The following is a 26381-nucleotide window of genomic DNA, read 5'->3' on the forward strand; positions in this document are numbered from 1 at the left end:
TGGATGGATGGAAGGGTCATGGATGCTGACTCTTAAATGGGCACTAACACATGCTAATCAGCTAAAGAGGGTGCTAATCGTAGCATCTTAGTGTGAGCAGTGTACCTATTCACTGAGAAATTATGGCGTACAGGTAAGCTGATCATAGTGGATCATCCCACAAATTTTATGTTTTTGAATTGTTCTGTCATGTTTGATTTCATTATTTGCATACGCAACATTTCTCATTACCAGACAAACACTCATTTGCATGTCACTATGCAGTCACTTACATCTGATGCTTACCGTGCTATTTTCCTGCTAGTACAGTCAGGCTACATGTGGATCTGAATTGTCCTTCCCTGCGTGTCACCACCTCAATGCTATTTTACTAAACAGAGTATGCTATTTGTTTCTGAATAACCCCTCTGATTCACATACCTGCCATACATTTCACGTCTTATAAGTAATTGCTATAGTTCCTAGCAGAAGGCAGTTACAAAGCTTCAGTTACAAGCTGTGTGCACTGTTTTATACACAACGTAGAATAGTTCTTTCATCATTTCATGCCACTGAAAGACACACATTTGCAGAGACAATTACCCAACTTTAGGTTAATAGCTACAGGTTTTATAAGGCCTAAGTGAAGCTCACACATTTCTTACAGTCTGATTCAAAAAGCAGTAGCAGATTTATTTCCAAACATCGCTGTGGTGACCCATAACCGGGAAAAGCCGAAAAGACAAAGAACAACAACAAAGGCATTATGATTTAATATGTTCAAATTTTAAAGAGAGGAAAAAGAAATATGAGCTACAGAAGAGAACCAATAAAATGTAATTGTGGTGAACAGAGTAATGGAAAGAGATTACTGAAGAATATATATCTTAAAAGATTTTAAGAAAAATAAATTAAAGGATGATATGAAAGGTTTGATTCTGTGCATTTGTAAACATCGAGAAAGACTGCAAGACTACTGCCGGTGTGCAATTGTATTTGGATTTTGAAATGGATTTATTCTTTTATGATGTAGATACTTACATTATTTTGGATTTTTTGCTCTTATTATATCACCGAATGCTTTTTTTTTAATTTTGTTTTACCTTAACTTTTTTCTCGGAATTTTAGAAGTTCTTGGTTAGGGCCAGTTAGAAAAAAATATCTTGTTTTCATTCACTGATCGAACAAGAATGAAATACAATTAATTAGTGGGAGGAGCTGGGAAGTAGAATTTGTTATTTAGGATATTTAGCTGTATTTTTATTTATCTGCATGTGCTTAGAGACTAGTGCTAATGTGTGACTGTATTGTATTTTTCTTACACACCTGCATAGTCCCTGTTTTCCTTCTAAACTCTTTGGCTTTTGAGCTGCCTGCTTCAGGCTTCTTCTTTCGGCTTTTCCCAGGTAGGGGTCGCCACAGCGGAACTCCGGTTCACTAATGATTGGCAGCAGATGTTTACGGTGTCAAGTTGCCAGCCTGACACCCAACCTTCAACGAAGGCACGCCCATTCACGCATGTCTTTCGAACGCTACTCGACAGCGGGGAGGGCATGCAGACTCCACACAGAAGGCGAGCTGCCTGCACCTCCTGTAAATTTTACTTTTGAAGCACCTCCCAGTCTCATCTCATCCTGATAGATTCATAGGTTTCTAGGTAATTACTAGGCTAATGACCCCAGGGGATCCTTTCTAAGCCTAACCATGCTCTCCAAATATATCTAATACGTTTTGATAGACTAGGGTTATTTTAAAGGCTATATGTAGGCTTTGACATGGGTTGTCAAGCATTTACAGGCTGCCTCTATCAAATAGAGATATAGGTGCCAGACCAGGGGTAAATGTCTGATTCCTCATCCACTAGCCCAGGGAATAACTCTGCTTCACATGGATGGGAAACCTGTACCAGAGAATGGATAGTCTCTGGAACACATTCCTGTCCTTCCAACATGTCCTATTCATGTTGCAGATGAGGCTTAGGTCCCTACACTGGGTAATTCTTATGCATCCTGTTGCGAATGTGTAACAGGTGCACTAGAGTGGGATCAGACGATGCTTTGTTGGCCAGCCATAGACTGCCTGTCAGAAATCTGTAGGACCCTGAGTATAGGCATTAAGGTGGTCCATGTAGGATGTGTTGTTTATGCCCTGTATTCTTTCTGTGTGGAACCCATGCAGATGCTCCATTTGTTGCATGTGCCTAGTCAGGTACATACTGAAGGGGAACTGCACTTAATGACTGGTCTAATGAGGGTCAGGTACAGTGACATAATGACATTGTTGATCCTAGATACCATACACTTGCTTATAAGTTGCACAACATAGAATGATTTTCTTACTACCATGAACTCACTATTATCAAAGGCCAGGTTACTATCATATGTGTTGCCAAATCCCTGACCAATGTGGTAGTTTCCAGGGGTAGCTATCTTCCCAAGGGACACTATTATGCATTTATTGGCACTGAGTTTTAGACTGCTGCTCTAGCATCAGTTATTGGTCTGTGTCAGACCTTCTTGGCGGGTATTTGTGTCTTTGGGGCATTTGGTGCCCACACCTAGTTTGCAATAGTCTGCAATTTTGGTCAATGAGAGGCCTTTGATGATGGCCTTGACTTCAGAAGAAGAAGATTCTTCTTGGTTAGGGCCAATTTTAGAAGTTCTTGATTAGGGCCAGTTAGAAAAAAATATCTTGTTTTCATTCACTGATCGAACAAGAATGAAATACAATTAATTAGTGGGAGGAGCTGGGAAGTAGAATTTGTTATTTAGGATATTTAGCTGTATTTTTATTTATCTGCATGTGCTTTGAGACTAGTGCTAATGTGTGACTGTATTGTATTTTTCTTACACACCTGCATAGTCCCTGTTTTCCTTCTAAACTCTTTGGCTTTTGAGCTGCCTGCTTCAGGCTTCTTCTTTCGGCTTTTCCCAGGTAGTGGTCGCCACAGCGGAACTCCGGTCCACTAATGATTGGCAGCAGATGTTTACGGTGTCGAGTTGCCAGCCTGACACCCAACCTTCAACGAAGGCACGCCCATTCACGCATGTCTTTCGAACGCTACTCGACAGCGGGGAGGGCATGCAGACTCCACACAGAAGGCGAGCTGCCTGCACCTCCTGTAAATTTTACTTTTGAAGCACCTCCCTGTCTCATCTCATCCTGATAGATTCATAGGTTTCTAGGTAATTACTAGGCTAATGACCCCAGGGGATCCTTTCTAAGCCTAACCATGCTCTCCAAATATATCTAATACGTTTTGATAGACTAGGGTTATTTTAAAGGCTATATGTAGGCTTTGACATGGGTTGTCAAGCATTTACAGGCTGCCTCTGTCAAATAGAGATATAGGTGCCAGACCAGGGGTAAATGTCTGATTCCTCATCCACTAGCCCAGGGAATAACTCTGCTTCACATGGATGGGAAACCTGTACCAGAGAATGGATAGTCTCTGGAACACATTCCTGTCCTTCCAACATGTCCTATTCATGTTGCAGATGAGGCTTAGGTCCCTACACTGGGTAATTCTTATGCATCCTGTTGCGAATGTGTAACAGGTGCACTAGAGTGGGATCAGACGATGCTTTGTTGGCCAGCCATAGACTGCCTGTCAGAAATCTGTAGGACCCTGAGTATAGGCATTAAGGTGGTCCATGTAGGATGTGTTGTTTATGCCCTGTATTCTTTCTGTGTGGAACCCATGCAGATGCTCCATTTGTTGCATGTGCCTAGTCAGGTACATACTGAAGGGGAACTGCACTTAATGACTGGTCTGATGAGGGTCAGGTACAGTGACATAATGACATTGTTGGTCCTATATACCATACCCTTGCTTATAAGTTGCACAACATAGAATGATTTTCTTACTACCATGAACTCACTATTATCAAAGGCCAGGTTACTATCATATGTGTTGCCAAATCCCTGACCAATGTGGTAGTTTCCAGGGGTAGCTATCTTCCCAAGGGACACTATTATGCATTTATTGGCACTGAGTTTTAGACTGCTGCTTTAGCATCAGTTATTGGTCTGTGTCAGACCTTCTTGGCAAGTATTTGTGTCTTTGGGGCATTTGGTGCCTACACCTAGTTTGCAATAGTCTGCAATTTTGGTCAATGAGAGGCCTTTGATGATGGCCTTGACTTCAGAAGAAGATGCCAGTCAAGAGGAGAAGGTAAACACTTTCACCACACCACACTCATCACATAGTCCCACTAAACCTACACCACCAAAATCCACACATAGAAACACAAAAACATTTGCGGAGGCTCTCAATAATAATCTGCTCAAACAACAGAGACCTTCAAAGCAGAAACGCAAGCAACCTCCACCTCCCCAACACAACCCAAATGACACATAGCTCACAGACTCAGTGTGCCACTCAACCACAACCCATAAGGCAAAGCAATGTACCCAGCACACTAGTCATAGGTGACTCTATAGTCAGGCACACTGATGTCCCACTCACCAGGCTAAACAAGGAGAAGGTTACTGTCAGCTGCCTGTCGGGTGCCAGGATCCACCACATAACCCATGCACTCAGCTCACTTCACAACAAGTACAAATATGACTCTGTCATTGTCCATGTTGATATGAATGACCTGAAACATACCTCCCTGGACTACATGAAAAGAGACATGGAAGAGCTCTTCGATCTAGTAGCCCAGGCAGGTATGACCCTAGCCCTGAGTAGCATCCTGCCATCTCCCAGAATGATACCGGAGTACAAGGACAAAATGATTGACTTCAACAATTGACTAAGCTTCTGGTGTCATTCTAAAGGGATCCAGTATCTGTCTGCCTGGGACGACATGGTCAACAGACCATGATGCTTTGCCAGAGATGGCCTGCACCTGTCACCCCTGGGATTTCAGATACGTGCTAAGGCTCTTGCCGCCCCTATAGTGCCTTTTTTAGGCAAGGTTCAAATGACAAATTCACCACTGTAACAAGAACAGGCAAGCAAAAACTGAGGGTAATGCTACTCAGTGTTGGAAGTCTAAATCTCAAAATGCACTCTCTTGAGGCACTCCTTAAAATGGAGAACATCAATATCTGTGCAGTGACTGAGACCTGGTTCAAGACTCCAGAGAGCACCCCTGCATTACCGGGCTATAACTCATACCACACTTTTCGGCCATCTAACCTGGACCGGAACACCAAAGGTGGAGATGTGTCCATATTCATTAAGGATACCCACACCTTCAGGCTAGTTGCTCAGCATAATGCATCCAAGGTTATCCAAGTGAAACTAACTCTGGGCAAAACTGAAATCTAAATTGTAGCTTGCTACAGATCCCCCACCATGCCCCAGGATTCCCACTCCTCTTTTCTTGATATACTGGAAAATATTAGGGTTCAACCAAACACCCTAATAACGGGCGATTTCAACTACCCCACCATTAACTGGGAAAGCTACTCATGTACCAACGCTTTCTGGAATTCATAAATTCCAATGCCCTGGATCAACTTATACACACCTTCACCAGGGGCAGCAATATCCTAGACCTAGTCATTGCCAGCATGAGTGACTGGAGTTCCACACCTGAAGTCCACTCCTTGTTGGTCAGATCCGACCATAAGCTAATCACCCTAGATATCCACATCCTGCCCCCAAACTCCATTAAGGAAACCATGGTAAACAATTTCTCCAAAGCCAACTTCATGCTTCTTAAGAAAGAAGTGGCGAACTTTATGACACCCATGCAGATGGACAATACAGTTATGACTGCTGAATTATACACAAATGCACTCTATAAGCACTTAAACAAGTGCATGGATCGTGCTATCCCAAACAGAACCAAGATGCTATCCTCCAAAAAAAGGAAGTCAATCAGGTGGTCCCCTGCATAAACAAACTCTACAACAGAAGGAAGAAACTGTTGCAAAAGAGAGTAAAATCCCATGAGTGGAGGAGCTCCCTGGTCAGCCTCAGTAAGAAGCTGAGATCCCTTATAAGATCCTCCAAAGCTAGCCATGAAAACAAAATCACCACTGCTTCTAGGGACAACCACAAAGCATTCTATAGCTACGTCAAGAATCTCAATGGCAACACCCAGATCTGCTCTGAGTTACAGCACAACGGCATGAAAATTACAGAACCAACTGATATTGCTAACATCTTGGCAGATAGGTTCAGTGCTAACTTTACCCCCCTCTCACCCCCTAAAGGGCCCATATCTATACAGGAAGAATGCAGAGTCCCTGTAATCACAACTACGCAGGTAAAAGATGCACTTTCTAAAGACAAAAACACAGCATCCATGAGACCGGACAGCATCCCAGGCTACGTTTTACATGAACTTCAGAACGAACTGGCTCCCCATCTAAGCACCATGTTCAATCATAACCTCAAGTCAGGCTTTGTGCACACTGAATGGTGTGCAGTAACAGTTATCCCACTCCACAAAGGGGGAGCCACCACTGATCTGGGGAACTATCGCCCTATTAGCCTGACCAGCCTGGTCTGTAAGGCCATGGAATGTATCACCATGGATCTCATAAACAAAGGCATTGGTAACCTCCAAACTCTGTACCCCACCCAGTTCGGGTTTGTGAAAAGCAGATCATGCCTCCTGAACCTGATCAACTTTGTTGTGGCAGTCATCAAAGCCGTAGACGAGGGTAAGGTGGTTCACACAGCCTATCTTGACCTCGCCAAGGCTTTCGACACCATCCCCACACTCTGGAATTATAGCTAAACTCACTAAACTAGGTATAAATCCCTAAGTCACAAGATGGGTTGCCAACTGGCACACTGACAGAACCCACACTGTAAAAGTTTCAGACTCCAAATCTGACTTCAAACCAGTGACAAGTGGAGTACCACAGGGTTCAGTCCTGGGACCTCTCCTGTTTGGTATCTACTTCTCTGAAGTACAGGCTAACACAGAAGCCCTTTGGCTAACAAAGTTTGCAGATGACTGCAAACTAGGAGCCATAGTCCAGTCCCCAAATGATGTGGACATCCTACAGAAGGGCCTCACTGAGACAGATGCCCAGTGTCAGAGCCATGGCCTCAATCTCAATGCCAAAAAGTCATCCCCTTTGGTAAAAACTCTGTACCCATGAACTATCACATAGGCAGCAGTCTACTTAATGCCGAATGTGTGATAAGAGACCTTGGGATCCAGGTGGACAGTAGTCTCTCCTTTGATAATCACATCACCACAGTAGTCAGGAAATCCTTCTATGTGGCACACCTCATCACAAAAGTGTTCTCATCCAGGAAAAAAGAGGTCATTGTTCCCCTCTACTCAACACTCATTAGACCCATTATAAAGTACAATGCCCCTTTTGGAATGTATCTCACAAGACATCTGCAGCAACTGGAAAGGCCACAGAAGTACCTCACAAAGAGGATTACTGGCCTCAAACAGATGCCCTACACTGACCATCTAAAAAACTCCAGCTTTACTCCATAGCATATCACCTGCTCCAAGGTGATCTCTGCCTAACATATAAAGCTATGTCAAACCCAGAGCTGTTGGACATGCTACACCTAAAGAAATCCCAATCCCAGTGAGCTACATGCTCTAGTTCATAGGTTCATAGGTAGATACTAGGCTATCTGCCCTAGGGCATTTATAAGCCTAGCCAGAGTGTATTTGGCTTCCGCCTCCCTATTAGATTAGCCTACTGTGCCTTTGTAAAGTAGGTCACAGAAGGTACCCTTTTAAGATTAGTTTACTGTGCCTCTGTCTAGCAGGGACACAGGAGAGATCCCAGGGGTGAATTTGCGATTTCCCATCCACGCGTCAAAATTTCGCTTGAAGAGGGTCAGCGAGGGCTATGTCTAACATGAATTGGGATTCTATTCCAGAGTGAGGGGAGCCTCTGGGAAATGAATCTGTCCCTCCAGCATGTCCTATTTATTTTTGTGCTGAGGTTTAGGTCCCTGGAGCGTGTAGCTCTAAGGGACTTGGATTTTTTGAGGTGGAGCATGTCCATTAATTCTGGGTTTGACATGGCTTTGTACGTCAGGCATAGATCGCCTCTGAGTAGGCGGTAAGCAACTGAGTAGAGCTGGAGTTTCTTTAGTCGAGCTGCATAGGACATCTGTTTGTAGCCCATGATCCTCTTGGTGAGGTACTTTTGGGGTCTCTCCAGTTGCTGCAGGTGTCGGGTAAGGTACATCCCAAAAGGGGCATTGTATTCAATTATGGGCCTGATGAGTGATGAGTAGAGGGGCACAATGACCTCTCTTGATCTAGATGCGAACCCTTTCATGATAAGGTGGGCTATATAAAAGGTCTTTCTAACCACTTTGGCAACATGATTATCAAAGGAGAGATTACTATCTATGTTGGTCCCCAAATCTCTAATTACTTCTTCCGTACTTAATGGATTACCACCTGTGTGGTAATTTGTGGGCACCTTGTTTTTCCCAAAGGGGATGACTATGCACTTTTTAGCATTTAGCTTGAGGCCGTGGTTCTGGCACCAAGCATCCGTCTCTGTGAGACCCTTTTGGAGGATGCTTGTGTCAGCTGGAGATTCGATTATGGCCCCCAGTTTGCAGTCATCTGTGAACTTTGCCAGCCATAATCCCCCCGTGTTAGCCTGAACCTCAGAGAAGTATATACCGAACAAGAGAGGTCCCAGAACTGAGCCCTGTGGGACGCCACTTGTAACTGATTTGGATTCGGACATGGCACCTGCGATTCTGACCATGTGGGTTCTATCTCTGAGCCAGTTTGCAACCCATCTTGTGATATAGGGGTTGATATTTAAGCTGGTAAGCTTATTTATGATGCCCGAGTGGGGTATTGTGTCGAAGGCTTTTGCGAGGTCCAGGTAGGCTGTGTGGACTACCTTGCCCTCATCTATGGCTTTGGTAACTGTTTCAAAGAAATCAACTAGGTTTAAGAGGCAAGATCTGCCCTTAACAAAGCCGAATTGGGTAGGGTCCAGTGTCTGGAGACTCCCAATGTCTTTGTTTATGAGTTCCATGATAATATGCTCCATAGCTTTACAGACCAGACTAGTCAGGCTTATGGGGTGATAGTTTCCGGGATCCGTTGTGGCACCACCTTTGTGGAGTGGGACCAGTGTAGCTGTACGCCATTCTTTGGGTACATATCCTGTAGTAAGGCTAAGTTTGAACAGTGACTTAATGTGAGGGTTCAGTTCTTCTTGGAGCTCATGTAAGACACAGCCTGGGACACCATCCGGTCCCATAGATGCTGTGTTTTTTGCTTTGGAGAGGGCAGCTTTCACCTGTGCATCTGTGATGTCAGGGAGGTTACATTCAGTTGGGATAGGCATTTGCTCCTTTGGGGGGGAAGGGGGGGAGAAGTTTGTGCTGAATCTGTCTGCCAGGATGTTGGCTATGTCTGTAGGTTCAGTATATTTTGTACCGTTATGCAACAATTCAGAGCATATCTGGGAGTTTCCTTCCATGTTTCTGACATAACTAAAGAAGGCCTTGTGATTATCTTTAGTGTCTAGGGCATTTTCTCTTTCGAAACTGGCCTTTGATGATTTTATGAGGGATCGAAGTTTCTTGCTAATACTGATCAGAGATGCCTTCCCTTTTTGGGATTTTGCTCTGTCATGTAGTAGCTTCCTCCTTCTGTTGTATAGCTTATTTATGGCCGGGGTCCACCAGACCGGTCTCCTGTTTTTGGAGGAGTGAGTCTTGGTTTTATTTGGGATAGCATGATCCATGCATTCCTGCAGGTGCTCATAGAATGCATTTGTAAAGGATTCTGTGGATTGGGCTGTATTATCCTCTGGCCCAGGGGCTTTGAAGGATTTCACCTCAGTCTTGAGAAGCGCAAAGTTGGCTTTGGAGAAATTCTTTACAGTGGTTTCCTTGGCTGGGGGTGGGGACGGGATATGGATGTTCAGGGAAATTTGTTTATGGTCTGATCTTACCAATGAGGGGTTTACCTCTGGTGTGGAACATAGAGTCCCCATATTGGTGATGACCAGGTCCAATATGTTGTTCCCTCTTGTGGGAGTGGTGACCAGTTGTTCCATTGCGTTAGAATTTATAAATTCAAGGAACCGTTGGGGGAGGGTGTTTGGGCTTGAGTAGTTTTCCCAGTCAATGTTTGGGTAGTTGAAGTCACCCAATAACATAGTGTTTGGAGAGAGCTTCATATTCTCCAGTGTTCTCAGGAATGCCAAGTGGGGTTCCTGTAATATGGAGGGTGTTCTGTAGCAGGCTACAAACTGAAAGGCAGTTTTGCCCGCTGTTAGTTGCACATGGATGGTTTCCGATGCTTCGTGCAGTGCTACTAACCTGGAGGTGTAGGTATCTTTGATGAATATAGATACTCCCCCTCCTTTTGTGCTTCGGTCCGAGTTTTGGGGCCGAAATGCATGGTATGAGTTATAACCTGGTAGTGCTGGGGTGCTCTCAGGAGCCTTGAATCAGGTTTCTGTTACTGCACAGACATCGATTTTCTCCATACTGAGGAGAGTCTCGAGTGCGTGCATCTTGAGGTTTAGACTTCTGGCATTGAGTAGCATTACCTTTAGTTTTTTTATCTTTGGGTTGTCTATGGAGGTGGGTTTGTCCTTTGAGCCTTGCCTAAAAAGGCACTATAGGGGTGGCAAGAGCCTTGGCCAGTATACGAAAGCCTAAGGGTGACAGGTGCAAGCCGTCCCTAGCGAAGCAACGTGGCTTGTCGAGCATGTCATCCCAGGCTGACAGACACTGGATCCCCTTTGAATGACACCAATACTTTAGCCAATTGTTGAAACTGATCATTTTGTCTTTATACTGTGGCATCATTCTTGGTGAGGGCAAGATGCTACTCAAGGTCAGGGACATACCAGCCTGGGTTACATGGTCAGAGAGCTCCTCTATGTCTCTTTTCATGTAGTCCAGGGAGGTACGTCTCAGGTCATTCACACCAACATGGACAATGACAGAGTCATACTTGTACTTGCTTTGGAGTGACCTGAGTGCTTGCGTTATGTGGCGGATCCTGGCACCCGACAGGCAGCTTACAGTGACCTTCTCCTTGTTCAGTCTGGTGAGTGGGACGTCAGTGTGCCAGACAATAGAGTCCCCTATAACAAGTGTATTTGGTGTGTTGTTTGACCTTATGGGCTGTGACTGTGAGGCACACTGATTTTGTGAGATATGTGATTTGTGGGTATTGTTGAGGGGAGGCTGTTGCTTGGATATCTGCTTAGGAGGTCTTTGCTGTTTAGGCAGGTTTTTATTTAGAGCCTCCGAGTATGTTTTTGTGCGTTTATGTGTTGGGTATGCAGATGCAATAGGTCTGTGTGAGACTGGATTTGTGGTGTGGGTGGTTACCTTTTCCTCCTGACTGACTGTGCCAGTCTTGGGTTGAGAGAGCTCTGCCTCCAGTTTGGCTGTGTAACTGCATCTCTCACATGTATTAGAGTTTGTTGGAAGGAGGAGAGGGTTGTCTGTGTACATAAGGCAATTGTAACATTGCCTCAAAATTCCCAGATTCACCAGCTGGACTGGAGAGTAACCTTGAAACTGACCCTTGGACATACCAGATTAGTATAGGGAACTGTTTTTTTACTGATCAGATTAGGGAAGGGAACTGATTTTTCACTTGATCAGGAAGGACCAATCGGGAGTCTAATACTTATGAGAAGTCAAGGAGGGTGTAGTGCTTTAGTTAGTTAGTGTTTCCTTATAAGAGCTGAGCAAGTGCAGGGCTTTAGAAAGAGAACAGAGTGATTACTTTGAGAGTTTGAACAGTTTTAAGGGAAAAAGTGAAGAGCAGACTTTGTGGAGCCTGGAATAGTTTAAACCTTGTCACCACGATAAACAGGACATGCTGGAGGGATAGATTCCTGTCCCAGAGACTTCCCATACTCTGGAACAAGCTACCCATCTATGTCAAGCAAAGTTCCTCATTAGCATTCTTCAAGAAAAATCTTGATGAGTGGATGGGAAATAGGAAATACACCCTGGGATCACTTCTGTGGCTCTGCTTGACAGGGGCACAGGAAAATAACTTTCTTGGGTAGCGTAAGCCAGGGAACCTTGTTGGCTAGGCTTACTTAGGCCCTTGGGCCAATAGCCTAGTACCTACCTATAAACCTATGAACCTAAAGGAGCAGCCCCAGCACTGAGCCTCGAGGAGCTCTGATAGTGACTAACCTTTCTGTAGAGGTAGATTGTCTTATCTAAACTTCTTGGGCCCTATTATTGATTCAGTTGGCTATCCGGCAAATGAGAACAGTGGTTTATAGCTAATTTCATGAGTTTGTCTCTCATGCTTGAGTGGGTTATTGTGTTGAATGCTTTGGCCAGGTCAAGGTAGGCAGTATGCACCATTTTGACCTCATCCATTGCTGTGGTGGCTTTCTCAAAGAAACTCATCAGGATGTGTAGGCATGATCTGATGAAATCAATCTGGGTTGGATCCAGTGATTGAAGGTATCCTATGTCATTGTTTATCATTTCCATGAAAATACCTCCCATGGCATTTGCATATGAGACTAGTCAGACTTATGGGTCTGTAGTTAACCAGGTCTGCATATGACCCACCCTTGTGCAGAGGGATAACAGTTGCAGTCCTTCATTTACTTGGCATGAAGCTTGTCTGGAGGCTGTGGTTAAATAGCGATTCTAGTGGCCCTGATGGTCCTTTAGTTTATCAGGTCATGCTTCATTCTAATGAGGAGCCATCTCAGGATATTGTTTCATCTGTTGATGCAGTGTTCTTGGCCTTGGACCTGTACTCTAGGGATTGTAGGGGGGAGTTATGGTTGAGGGAATTTCCTGAGGAGTGTCTGGGTGGAAGTGGGGGGGGGGTAAAATTGGAACCAAATTTGTTGGCCAGTAGATTTTCTTTATCTTTTGGCTCATTATAGATGGCTTTATTTACAATTAGTTTGGCACATTGTTGTGTATTTAATTTGCGGTTGCAGACATAGCTGAAGAATGGCTTGTGATTGTCCTTGGCCTGGGAGGCTATTTTTACCTCAGATATGGCTTTGATAGACTTGAATAGTCCCCTGAGTGGCTTGTTTAGTTTGATGAGGAAGTTTTTATCTTTGCAGGCATTGCTCTTCCTAATTTGTACCCTGATTTTCTTCATTTTGTTATGCAGCCTATGGATGATGGGATTCCCCCAGGGTGGCTTGCTTTTTGTGTTTGTCCTGCACATATTTTGGGTAGGTACAGCTGTCTCTGTGCAGACGTTAAACCATTATACAGGGCTTCAATGAATTCTACATAGGCAGCAGTGTTTTCAGGATTTTCGGGGCTTGAAAGTTTTATAGTGTGGCACTTAATAGTAGGAAGTTTGCCTCAGAATAATTTCTAAAGGTTCCAGGGTTAGCTTGGGTCTCAGTTTTTATTTTTATTTCATTTTATTATTCAAAGGAAACAACTTTTATGGTCCAACCTGACCAGTAAGGACATTACATTGGGTGAAAGGGAGGTACAATATTCGCCCATGTTTATGAGAACCGGTTCAAGCATGTTAGCACCCCAATGGGCATACAGACTATGTGGTTCATTGTTTATGTTTACAAAGTCCAGGAATCTCTGGGCCTGCATGTTTGACAGTTTATAGTGAGGCAGTTAAAGTCATCCATGAATAAGGTGTTGGGTTGAATGGGGAGTGTCTCCAGTCATTTTAAGTATATTTGATGGGTTTCCAGGGTCATAGAGAGGGACCTATAGCTTACAAGGATATGACACGGGACTTAGGTAATTTGGATGTGGAAAAGCTCATGTGCAACCTACTGTTTGATCAGTCTTGAGATATGTTTGTTTTTGATGTAAATTTAGATACCTCCACCTCTTGTTTCTTTCTGTGCAGTAGCTGGTCCAAATGTATGGAAGGCTTTATAGCCTTGCACTACTGGGGCACTCTTCATGGTTTTAAACTATGTCTTAGTAACTGCACAGATGCCTACATTCTCTAGAGTGAGGAGAGCTTGCAGGGAGTGGAGTTTCACAGTATCACAGTTAGATTTTCTTGGGTTTGTTTTGCTACTTCTGAAGGTTTATCAGGTTGGCAATGCCTAAAAAGGCACTGTGGGGATGGATACGGTTTTAACCAGTATTCAAAGGCCTAGAGGAGACAGGTGCAGACCATCCCTGGCAAAACAGTGTGGTTTGTCAAACATATCCTCCAGGCTGACAAATATCCTCTTTAAAACGACACCAAAAACTAGGCCAATTATCAGACAGATTTAATCTATTCATATTGTGGCAGCATCCTTGGAGAAGTTAGAATTCTGCTCAATGCTAGGTTCATATTGGCCTAGCATTCTACTGGGTGATGAAAGATCAATCAGGGAAGGCCCTCTCCTTAGGTTCTTAAAGCTTGAATTAGCCTGTGTTATATATCATCCCAGTCACTTAGTGCGCACTGTAATATTCAGAATATTTATAATTTTTTCCAGCTTACTTTTCAACTCTATAACATCTGTGGCTAAACTAAAGTAGTCTCTTCCTTATTTCTAAACTTGTCTAAACCCTTTGACACAGTTTGTCACACACAGCAAACTTCTCCTTCAAATGTCCTCAATGGGTCTCTCTCAGCCCTCCTTTCTGTGGTTCAGAAGCTACATATCCAATAAGTATCAGTCAGTAAAATGGCACTCCACCCTGTTTCCATGCCTCCCAGTGATCACTGGTATACCACAAGGGTCTATCATTGGTCCCCTCCTCTTTAACATTCTCACTAACACCCTCCACACATCCACACAACAGGCCTCCCTAAAACACTACGCAGATGACTCTACACTCATTTGCACATCTGACAACAAGGTACACCTCCAAAAATTACTCAGGAAGCTTTAACAGCAATTGAAACATGTCTTTTTAACTCACAACTCATGTGCACTCCTTAAAAACCTACTACTTTCTTTCCCCAAATATCTCTCTCATAAAAAAAAAAAAAAAAAAAAAAAAAAAAAAAAAAAAAAAAAAAATGAATGTCTTCTCTCTTGATAATACAACCATTAAAGAAAATTATCATAGCAAATTATTAGGGCGGCCACAGTGGTGCAGCGGTTAGCGTTGTCACCTCACAGCAAGAGGTTCCCTGGTTCGATCCTCAGCTGGGATGCCTTCTGTGCGGAGTCTGCATGTCCTCCCTGTGGTTGTGTGGGTTTCCTCCGGGTGCTCCGGTTTCCTCCCACATCCCAAAGACATGCTGTAGGTGGATTGGACACTCTAAATTGGACCTAGGTGTGAGTGCATGTGTGTGCCTTCTGTAGTTGGGCGCCGGGCTGGAAACTCGACACCGTAAAACTCCACTGCCAATGATGAGCGGACATGTGATCCACTGTGGTGACCCCTAACCGGGAAAAAGCCAAAAGAAGAAGATCATAGTAAATTATTAGGCATTATAGTGGATGATAACCTTAAATTCAAACTACACAAAAAAAATTGCATAAGAAAATCTCATCAAAAATTAGGGCTGCTTTATAGAACCAAAAACTTTCTCACCAATGCAACTAAAACTGCACTTTCCACTACTTATCTCCTCCCTATACTTCTTCATGGCACTCCCATCCTTACTAACCTTCAGGAATCTCATAAAACAAAACTTGAACAATGCTATAACAAAGCTGATAAATTTGCAGCAAATTCCCATTTCAGAATATAGCACTGTACAACACTAAGAAGACTAAATTTGTTAGAACTACCCCATCAACTAACAGATAGACAGCTTCTTATCACCTATAAAATTATCCAGAATCCATCTACTTGTCCAGTTCTAAATAACATTCTACACAGCTACATTCCCAGTTGGTCATTATGATTCAATCACCAAAAACTCCCATCTGTCCTCAAACTATCAAATCTGTTGGGCATTGTCTGTACTCATACCATGTTGCTAAGGCCTAGAATCCTTTACCTGTATCCATCATGCCAATAGCCTCCCTCCCATCCTGCAAAACCATTCTGAAAGACTTCTTAGCTAAAAACTGTCTCTTGCTCAACACCAAGATAAATTATATCCCTAAATGTGAATAATTACCTCTTCATACCTTACACATCCTTACACTCTGTTCTTCACTTACTTCCTTACTTCTATCAAATTTTCTCCTGTGGCTTTCTCTCTAAATACACCATAAGCCTGCTTTTCTCTCACTTCATATTGCAATTCCTGTTTGTATTATACAAACTGACCTTTAAATTTCATATAAACTGGCTAAAATTTCTCTAAATATTAAATCATTGTCATATAACTTGTTTCTGTTCTTAACCAATGTTTTCATATTATGTCTAATTTGTTATACTTATTCCAACTATAGTTGTTTTTGTATTATTTTTAAATATTGTAAAATTATTGTTAAAATGTTTTGTAATACTTTGGAGCTTTATCTCTGGGTCACTGCTGAAAATAGGCTCCTACCCAGTTGGATTTTCTTGGTAATCAAATGTCAATAAATGAATAAAGTGCCAATCACTAAAGAGCCTAGAAACTTCTTTTCAGGAATCAGCTTGGGGTTACGGCTTCTGTTTTCTTCCTTTTGAGATAAGGAGACTAATGACATTATATCCTATCATTTCCAGAGATTACAGATCAATGAAAATCCTGAAAATTCCTTCTTAGGAGCTAGTTAAGAATTAATGTGAAAGACAAGGAGCCAAGGAGCATTGATTCCTACTGGTTTCAGACTAGGCAGTGTGTCTGGTTGTGATTTTGGTCAGAACTTCTTTAGGGGCCTTTGTGCAGCTTGGCCTTCTGTTACATCCAGCTACTGTAGGTTCTCTATCCAGGATATCTACCAAGATAAGACTGTGGCAAGTGTATTAAACCTAGCAACATCTGTGTTAATAATTCACAGGAAGTAGCTTAGGATTGGTGCTACTCTTTTGTTTCTGGTTTTAGAAGAAACAGAGGATCATTAATGTTGAGACCTGCATTATCTCCACTACCAGACAGAAAGAACTTCCAATAATCAACTCCAAACCTGATAGACACTAATCATCTCCAAATCTCATATGCACTACTCCCCTTTAGCCCACATTACTAAGTAACCATGGATTTACACTTTCCCACAATATGTGTAGCCAGCTTGGTTGAAGTGGGCTTCCTGAGACAATATGGCAGTTATCTCATGTTTACTGACAGCCATCTACTATTGAAACAAACTGAGACAATTTGTGAGAAATGTAGTTTTATAATGTTATTGGAGACAACATTTTCACATTAAGCCACAACAAATAACATGCAGGCTGTGGCTTAAGACCACATTAAACCAATCACATGCAGTTCAGACCAAATACATAGACCTACATATGCTGAGGTTCTTAAAAGTAACCTGCCTAAACCGCAAAGTCCTTCTAAATGTATCCTAGGATAAAAGTACCCTCAACAATCTCAAAAAAAAAACAAAACACACACACACACATAGCACGGGCACCACTCACTATGAAGCATACATCGAAGATTCACATTGACGTAGTTCAAAAGCCCATAAGGCAAACCTCTACACATTCCAATATCATAGTCATAGGTGACTCCATTGTGAGGCACACTGATGCACCACTTAATGGGCTGAAAACTCAGTTGTTTATCAGGTGAGAGGATTCACCACATCACACATGCACTCGTGTCCTTGCACCACAAGTACACATATGTAGCAGTTATAGTGCACATAGGTGTAAATGACTTGAGATGCACCTCCCTGAACTATATAAAGAGAGGCATTATGGAGGTCTCAGAATATGTGTCTGAGGCAAGTATGAACCTAGCCTTAAGATGCATTCTACCATCAGCAAGAATGATGCTGCAATACAAACAAAAGATTATTGACTTTAACAAGTGGCTCAGCTTCTGGAGTAATAATAAGGGGATGCAGTATATATTAGCTTGGGTAAAGATGCTAGACAGTGCTAACTGCTTTGCAAGGGATGGCCCTGTACCCCCCCCCCCCCAAGACTTTCATATGTTGGCTAAATCCTTGTCCACTACATAGTGCCTTTTTAGGCAACTATAGACTTCTAAAATTTCCAAAAAAACGAAACTGAATCCAGATAACCTAAAGGTATTGTTGCACAATGCTAGGAGCCTTAACAAGAATGTCATCTCCCTATAAGTACTCCTTTGCCTGGAAAGCATAGATATATGCATCTTAATGTAGAACTGGTTCAAGGTCATTGAGGGTACTCCATCGGTGCAGGATTTCAGTGCCTTCGACATGTTCAGGCCCACCACATAAGATGAAAACACTAAAGCTGGAGGTTTCATCATATTCTTAAAGAAAACATTTCAAAACCAGACTAGTTAGACAATATAGTGACCTGTAACTACTCCATATTCAACTTACTATTAACAAAACCTGTTGTCATAGCATAGATAACTATAAGACCCCATCTATGACCCCTTAGCCCATACCTCATACCTAACCAGTCCTATCCATTAAGCTAAATACCATTCTCCTAGGAGACTTCAACTATCCCTTTATTAACTTGGAGATCTATACATTCTCAAACATAAATGCACAGAAATGTATGAACTTCATCAATGTAAACTCTATTGACTAGTTAGTCCATACCCAAAACCAAAATGATAAAATCAGCTGAGAGACTTATACATTCTCAGACATTCACATCCAGAAATTTATGGACTTCATCAATACAAACGCTGTGGACCAGTAAGTCCATGCCCCAACTAGTGGTGATAAAACCCTGGACTTGGTCCTTACCAATATGGTGCAGCTTTGCTTCCCACCAATTCTAACTTCCTCCCTGATCAAATTGTACCCCACATCAGTCACATTCACCTTAAGAATGAAGCTGGAAGCATACTTCAGTATTCACAGATTATGACAAGGCTAATATAAAACTGTGTGATAACCTGGTGAATTTCAGAAGCCCCTTCCATCTTGACAAACTCACTATGTAGGCAGAATACTATACCATTTAATTTGTTTGTACATGTAAATAGCTGCACAGATCCATAAAAAGTAAATACAATGCAAAATGTAAAAATGAACCCCTGTGATGGAGCCATAATATAAATAGGCCATATATTAAAAGAAAAAAACTCATAGGATGCAAATATAAATTTAACTTTCAAGCTGCCTATAACGCACTTACTAAACTCAACAAGGAACTTCGGACTGTGATCAAATCAAACAAAGCCAGATATGAGGTAAAAAATAACCACTTGCGTGAAGGATAACTGCAAAGGCTCCTTTAACTGTGCTAGAAATCTGATAATCAATGTTCATCACTGCACAGAGCTAATAGTAAAGGATATCACAAACTCGGACCTAGAGGACATAGCCAATCTACTAGCAGACAACTTTAGTTCAAACTTCACTCCCCTCTTCACTCCTATATTGCCAGATTGCATACCTGCATCTACACCTCCCTCAACTCTCTCAATAGCAAGTCCTCAAGGCAAGATCCAAGTCTAAGAACACTAATTTTATGGTGCGTGAAAACGTACTGGGCTGCCTACTGGTCAGCCTGAAACATGACTTATCAGACCTCCTACAGAGGTTATTCAATAATAGATTCCAAAGTGGTTTCATGCCACATGAATGCCGTATAATAACAGTCATCCCCTTATATAAAGGTGGAGCATTAACAGGCCTGGGTAATTAAGGACCCACAGGTCTGACCAACCTCATCTGTAAGGCTATAGAAAGGATCATTACTGAAGTAATAAATAAGGAAAAAAGTAACCTACAAACCCTCGGTCCAAAACATTTTGGATTTGTCCATGGCAGATCCTGCCTATTTAAGCCTGTTGTCTTCTTTGAGAAAGTTACTGAAGCGATGGATGAGGGCAGATCAGCACGTATTGCATAACTAGACCTTGCAAAGGCATTTGACACTATCCCATATTGAGGTATCACAGATAACCTCTCCCAGCTAAATGTAAAGCCCTGTGGAACTCTTTGGATAGCAAATTAGATCACAAACAGAACCTAGGAAATTATGTTGGGTAGTTCTACCTCCTCCAAAAAGTCCTGTTACTAATGATGCATCCAGGGCTTAATCCTTAGGCCACTGTTTTTAGCATTTACTTCTCAGATGTCAAAACAAATGTTAAGAGTTTATGGTTGGCCAAGTTTGCAGATGGCCATCAATCTGATGTCATCATAAACTCCCCAGATGACACCAAATTCCAACAATAGGACCTTCTTCCCCAATAAATCGCTGTCAAAAATGTATAATGCTATCCTCTGGGAAGCATGGCTTTCCTTGTAACTATCACATTGACAACACGCCCCTGAAAGATGATCTCATAGAAAGGGATCTGTGAACCTATGTTGACAGCAAGCTGTCCTTTGATCACCACATAGCCACTATTATAAGGAAGTAATTTTTCATTGCACAGTTTATATTTAAAGGTATGGCATCCAGGTCCAGGGATGTAATCATCTGCTGTACTCACCTCTCATCAAGTTGATCATTGATATAATGTCCCATTTGGTGTATTGCTGTCCAAACACTTTTCACAGCTGTAGCAACCACAATCTATCTCACTTTCAAAATTAAGGCCCTAAATCAGAAAAACTATGCCGGCCATCTCAAAGCCTTGTCCTACTCTCAGTGTCATATAGGCTACTAAGAAATGAGCTCTGCCTCACATACAGAACCTCAACAGTCCTATTACACATTTACAGGTCTAATAGCAGCATGGACACCCACTCAGGGGACCTCAATCCATTTTGCAACACACATAGAACGTGTTGGAATGACAGATATCAGTCAAGAGATTGCCTTTTCTATGGAACAGTCTTCCTCTCCACATAAAGGAAAGTAATTCTCTTGCTCTATTGAAGTGTAACTTTGAGAAATGGACATGAAACAGCAAATTCAACCCTAATTTAGTACATATTTCCCTCATGGATAGGGGCAATAAGTAAATGTCCAACATATCCATGTTTTGCCCACCTCTAGGTTATTCATATGCAAAATATAAGGGCTAAAACTCTACCATGGGAATGTAAGTCTAGGCTTCTTAAGATCCTCACAGATCAGTAGCCTAATAAGTACCTGTGGATCTATGAACATAAGGATAAATGAAAACAGGGTAACATTAGAAAGTAAACATTTTATTTTTTATGTAGTGTTACTGTTTGACTCTGTATTTTCTATTTATGGGAAGCTAATGAGGTGTTGTCCTGGTACTGGATTAAATGTAACAAGGTGAACTAATATCAAATTTCCATTAGCACTTTATTGTGTTACATGCTGCTATTTTATGTTATCTTTTTTCTTGAAATACTCACACACACACACACACACACACACACACACACCTGTTTGTATGCCACTTAAGGTAATGAATTCCTAATTAATTTCATTTTGTAAACCTGGGTCTGAGTTCCTCAATTTTCATTTGCAAACTGTGAATCTGAAAAGGCAGTGGTACTAGGTCCCTCCTGAAAGCTGGCACGTGTGTGTGTGTGTGTGTGTGTGTGTGTGTGTGTGTGTGTGTGTGGGGGGGTAGTCAAATATCTAATTGTTTTCATCACTTTAACTTAAAGCTGATAAAAGCAAATATTTATTTATTTATTTATGTCTGGCTTTATATTAAAGTGTTCAGGCTGAATAGTTTTCCATGTTTTGTTTTAGTTTTTTAAATATGTGTGTGTGTGTGTGTGTGTGTGTGTGTGTGTGTGTGTGTGTGTGTGTGTGTGTGTGTGTGTAAATGTGTGCACATGCATGTGTATACAAAATAGTTTCCCCTGAATCAATGTGGGTTTTCAGTTTTTACCCAAGTCCCACATCCCAAAAACATGTAGAATATGAACAGACAATCCTCTAAACTTAATGTGGCTGGATAGGACCAGAGCTGACCACCAAGGTGGTAATATCATAATTACCAAGGTTCAGTGGCATAAGGCAATTCATTTTCTCAACTGATGACCCTTTAGCTTACTGCATTGGAAATTCTGCTAAGAGTCTGCCAACTGGCATTCTCTGTTTTAATGTCTGGAAGTAATACTTGAATATTCTTTGCTGTAATGGAGCTTTTCTCCTCGGGGACTCTGCTGAAAAAGGGCACCTGCCCAGCCAGACAAACCCAGTTAACAAATGGCAAATAAATAAATATCTTCATTGTCAAGCTATATGTCAAGAAGTAGCTGTCAGAATGTCAGAAGCTTGGCAAGAACTTATGGGAAAGCTGCCACCAATAGCATAACTCATAGACCACCCACGCTGCACTGCAGTAGAACTGAAAAGATAAATTCTTACTCAGTTAGTTACACAAATTGTAACTGACATGTCTTGAGATCAACTCTTTATCTTTTGATGACAAAGCTGAAATGGAAACCTGGGCAGTAAAGACTGCTTTTTCAGAGTCAGTCATCTCAGTGCAGTCTACTCAATTACTCAGGATATTATGACTGAGCATCAGACTGCCATCCAAAAACATCAACAAAAAACAGACGATACCGAGAACAATTTGATTCTAACAGATCTTAAAGAAGGTATCAAAGGCGCCAACATGGTAGCAGTCCTTGAAGAGACTGCCAGGAGCTCTAATGCTACCATTGATATTTATTGTGGAAAGAGTGCACAGGGACCTCAGTCCCTCAACAGATTCATCTCTGTCACCAAGACCAATAATTCATTTGGTCCTGAGCTTTGTGTATGAAGTAAAAGTCTTAAGAGACTATTCAAGAAGGGAAATCATTTCTTTTAGTAGACTGCTAAGTCAGGATTTACCAAGATTTCTCTACTGCTGTGGGTTTGCGAGGTAGCATTGCTGCTGCAATGAATAATTATACCTCTGCAACCTAAGTAACAAGCATCACTGCTGATAAAACTGATGAGTGACTTCATGTTTTTGGGGCACCTAAAGCTGCCTTACCTTTGCTTTAAAGTAAAGCACTCATTAAGGAAGTGAACCCAACAGCTCAGCAGACACAAACCCTTCAACATGTACAGGTGACAGGGACAAAGGGATTATAAGTAACTGCAGATTCTGGGTAATCTGCTGATGTTCCCAAACGCTTTGAATGAGAGTGTTATTTTCCTGCTGGTACTGTCAGTTTATGACCTCAGATAGAAATATGGACCTCTCACTCACAAATGACAAGGTAGAATTTTTAAGGTAGTAACTTTAGATAGGTATGGCCTGTGAGATTGTAATGATGAGCAAGGTATGGACATCAGTGATTCTTCCCTTACTGATGCTCCGACATACTAAGACTGTTAATGGCATTATCAATACCTAATGTGTTGATGCTCCGACATACTCAAAAGGTTAATGGCATTATCAATACCTAACATGTCACTTTTAAACTTTTTTTCTGCTGCACTGACAAGCCACAGGGAAAAAGAATTCTCGACTGACTATTTGCTTACTGACCATTCTCTGAATGACATTGTTGGCTTGTAGGTTATGGACTTCTACGGAAATAGCTATGTGCCAGAACATGTGTGTGTGTGTGTGTGTGTGTGTGTGTGTGTGTGTGTGTGTGTGTCTCTTTGATTCTGAAATGGCAGTAGTACTAGGAGAAAATGTAACAATCACAGAACTCCACCCATTAGATTCATTATTTAAGTGAGGTTCGGTTAGTTGCATACATGGCATGCTTAAAATCATATTACATAAATTCTGATTTTTTTTCTGACTTGTTATGCTTTTTCTCTTTTCAAAGTTTTTGGTTTTTAGCATCGCATTAGAAACTAGCTTATTGCTTTCAGTGGTGTATACTTTTCTCCTCATCACTGTTCTTCTTGTCCTTTTTAGCAAGGTATTGCTTACATAATATCAGATATATTTAATTTCAGAGCTCTTACCTGTAGCAGTGATCTCGTGGTCCAAACTGCAATCCTCTGGCTAGTAGGCAACTTTAATCAGCAGCTACTTTTTCAGTAGTAAAATATGGTCAAATGCTTTTATTTGTATTTATTTTTTATTTATGTTATGCTGACTGTGTTAATCCCACTGGATTTATGGCCTCCTTTCAGGGGAGATTGGGGACATACCTCTCAACTGTCCGGATTTTCGCAGAATGTCCAGATTTTTGCCTTATATTTTTGATCTGTTTCTCCTAAAATTTGTGGCTTTCTTGCAAATCACTGGCAAATCACTGAGGACTAAAGGCAGAAAATAATGGCAGATATTTGAGTTTCAGACTTTATGTCTTTCAGAAAATTCATGCTAATGCAAAATCTGTTATTCTATCAATTTTCTAAGTTTTAGGAGCAATATTTAAAAAGTGTCCCCCTACTATTTGTGACTTTGTCCAAATTTTGTGTTAAGAGGTTAAGAGGTATGATCGAGGGCAGCATTGATACTGACTAGGGGAAATTTGGCCATGGAATAAGGGAATTCCTCTGCTCTTTTCACGAAGTGCCATGAGATTATCTACTAATGCTAGGAGGTTAAATGTGTTAGTAAAGTGGAATATTTTATATAAATATATTAGGCAGATGAAAGCTAACATTGTGTTTGGTCAGGAAATGAAAGTGGTCAGGAGGCCCTAAGGTTATTTAATTTAGTTGGTCAGTGGCAGTGCTTTAGTCAATGTAACCTCTCACATTCATAGACTTAGAGGGAGTAACCAAGTCAACAAAGACCAAATGAATAAATAATTCAATTCATTCAAAATAAAATCTAAACTAAATATAATGATGTTGAATAGTGACAGACTGAACTGTATATTGAATAATTGTAAAAGTTCGATCATCCCCAGGAACCAAGCACTATGTCTCCACAGGCGTATATAAAGTAAAGCAGCAAGTCCAAATTACGATTCCAGATAACAAGAATACGCGAACTAGGCAACTAAGTTCTGGCTTTATTATATTTAGTAAGCGCTTTCACCTTTCGGCTTCATCAGACATTAATAACAAAAATCTAGCCATTTAAATACTGAACAAGTACAATTCATTGGCCAGATAAATAGACACGTCACTGAATGCACGTATTAAAGAAGTATAAGACCAGTTAATTCAAACACTTGTTTGTTAAAAAGTGCCTACCCTTATAATTAAAATTAATTAAAAAACTTCATTAAAAAACTTCCTATAACATTATCCTAATGAATATATGTGAATTCATTGACACATAAAAATATTATATTTAAATATAAATATAAATATATATATAAATACAAATACATATAACTATTATAAATATATACAAATACAAATACAAAGTATGCACATACATATACAAATAACCATGCAATATCCCATATATCCAAAATTTAAATTGTTTGGACTATGTGAGAAGCTTTATCTGATGAAGGGCAGAGGCCCGAAAGCGCTCATCTTTTATGTGTTTGGTGTTTTAAATAAACAGAAGGTGTTTGACTCCAGCAGTGTTCAGTCTTTTGTGACTTTTGGATTTTCGATTTCAGTTCATCTGACTGAACTTTGGTGAGGCACTGAACATTGTTTGTGACAATATCCCATATATGAATAGGTGTATACATCAGGGGTGGATATTCAGTTAATTCAACCTGACACTACTGGCCTTCTCTTTTTCAAAATGGGTTTAAGTGAAGCTTTATCATTAAGGCCAGGCTCTCTGTCTGCTTGACATCTAATGATCCACCTAAGCTCATTCTCTTCTGTAAATGTATGAATATCACCCCCACGTAAACTCGGTTTAAAGACTTGAATCACTGAAAAGGTGAATATATGACTCGGTCCTCTGTCCATGACATGTTTGGCTAAGGCATTGGTATTGGTCCCTATACGAACATGATAGACATGTTCCCTTATGCGTTCCCTAAGTTTTCTATTGGTTTTACCTATATAGAACGATTCACAGGAGACACATCTAGCTAAATAAACCACATGCTCACTCTGACAGTTGGTGTTAGTATAAAACTTGAATTCAACCCCTGTGACAGGATGTGTAAATGAAGTTCTCTCATCTATATGTGGGCACTGGTTACATTTGTTACATGGCTTAGTGTTCACTAAACTCCTGTTACAATCTATAGGTTCCCTTCCTAGTGGACGGTGACAAAGAATACGTTTCAGATTCTTTCTATTTCTAAAGGCATAGGTGGGTCTACGTCCCACTATCCTATCTATATTTCCATCTAATAGAAGTACATTCCAATACCTCTCATATATTTCCTTAACATTACCCATGTCTGAAGTAAAGAATAGGGGTATTCTCAAGCTCACTGGGTTCAGACCATTGTCTGGACGTGCTTCAGAAGGTGCACCTTCTGAAAAGTATGGTTTCGCTATGGTGGTTCTAAGAGAGTTTACCCTGCTGATAGCCCCATTTAACTCATTAGGTTTATAACGTCTGTCAGTTAATCTTTCTTTAAGGTTAGAAATCTCTGTTATAAAATTATCATGGGTCGGATTGAGCCTAGAAGCTCTCATAGCCTGACCCATGACTACATTTTTAAACACAAACGGAGGGTGCATGCTCTCTCGATGAAGTAAGGTATTTCTATAGCAAGCCTTGCGGTGGATTGTGGTATTCAACATCCCATTATCCATTCTTATCATGTCTATGTCTAAAAAAGAAATCTTT

Source organism: Protopterus annectens, chromosome 2.part2 (genome assembly GCF_019279795.1).
Source record: "Protopterus annectens isolate FY-2018-M chromosome 2.part2, PAN1.0, whole genome shotgun sequence".
Taxonomy (NCBI): domain Eukaryota; kingdom Metazoa; phylum Chordata; order Ceratodontiformes; family Protopteridae; genus Protopterus; species Protopterus annectens.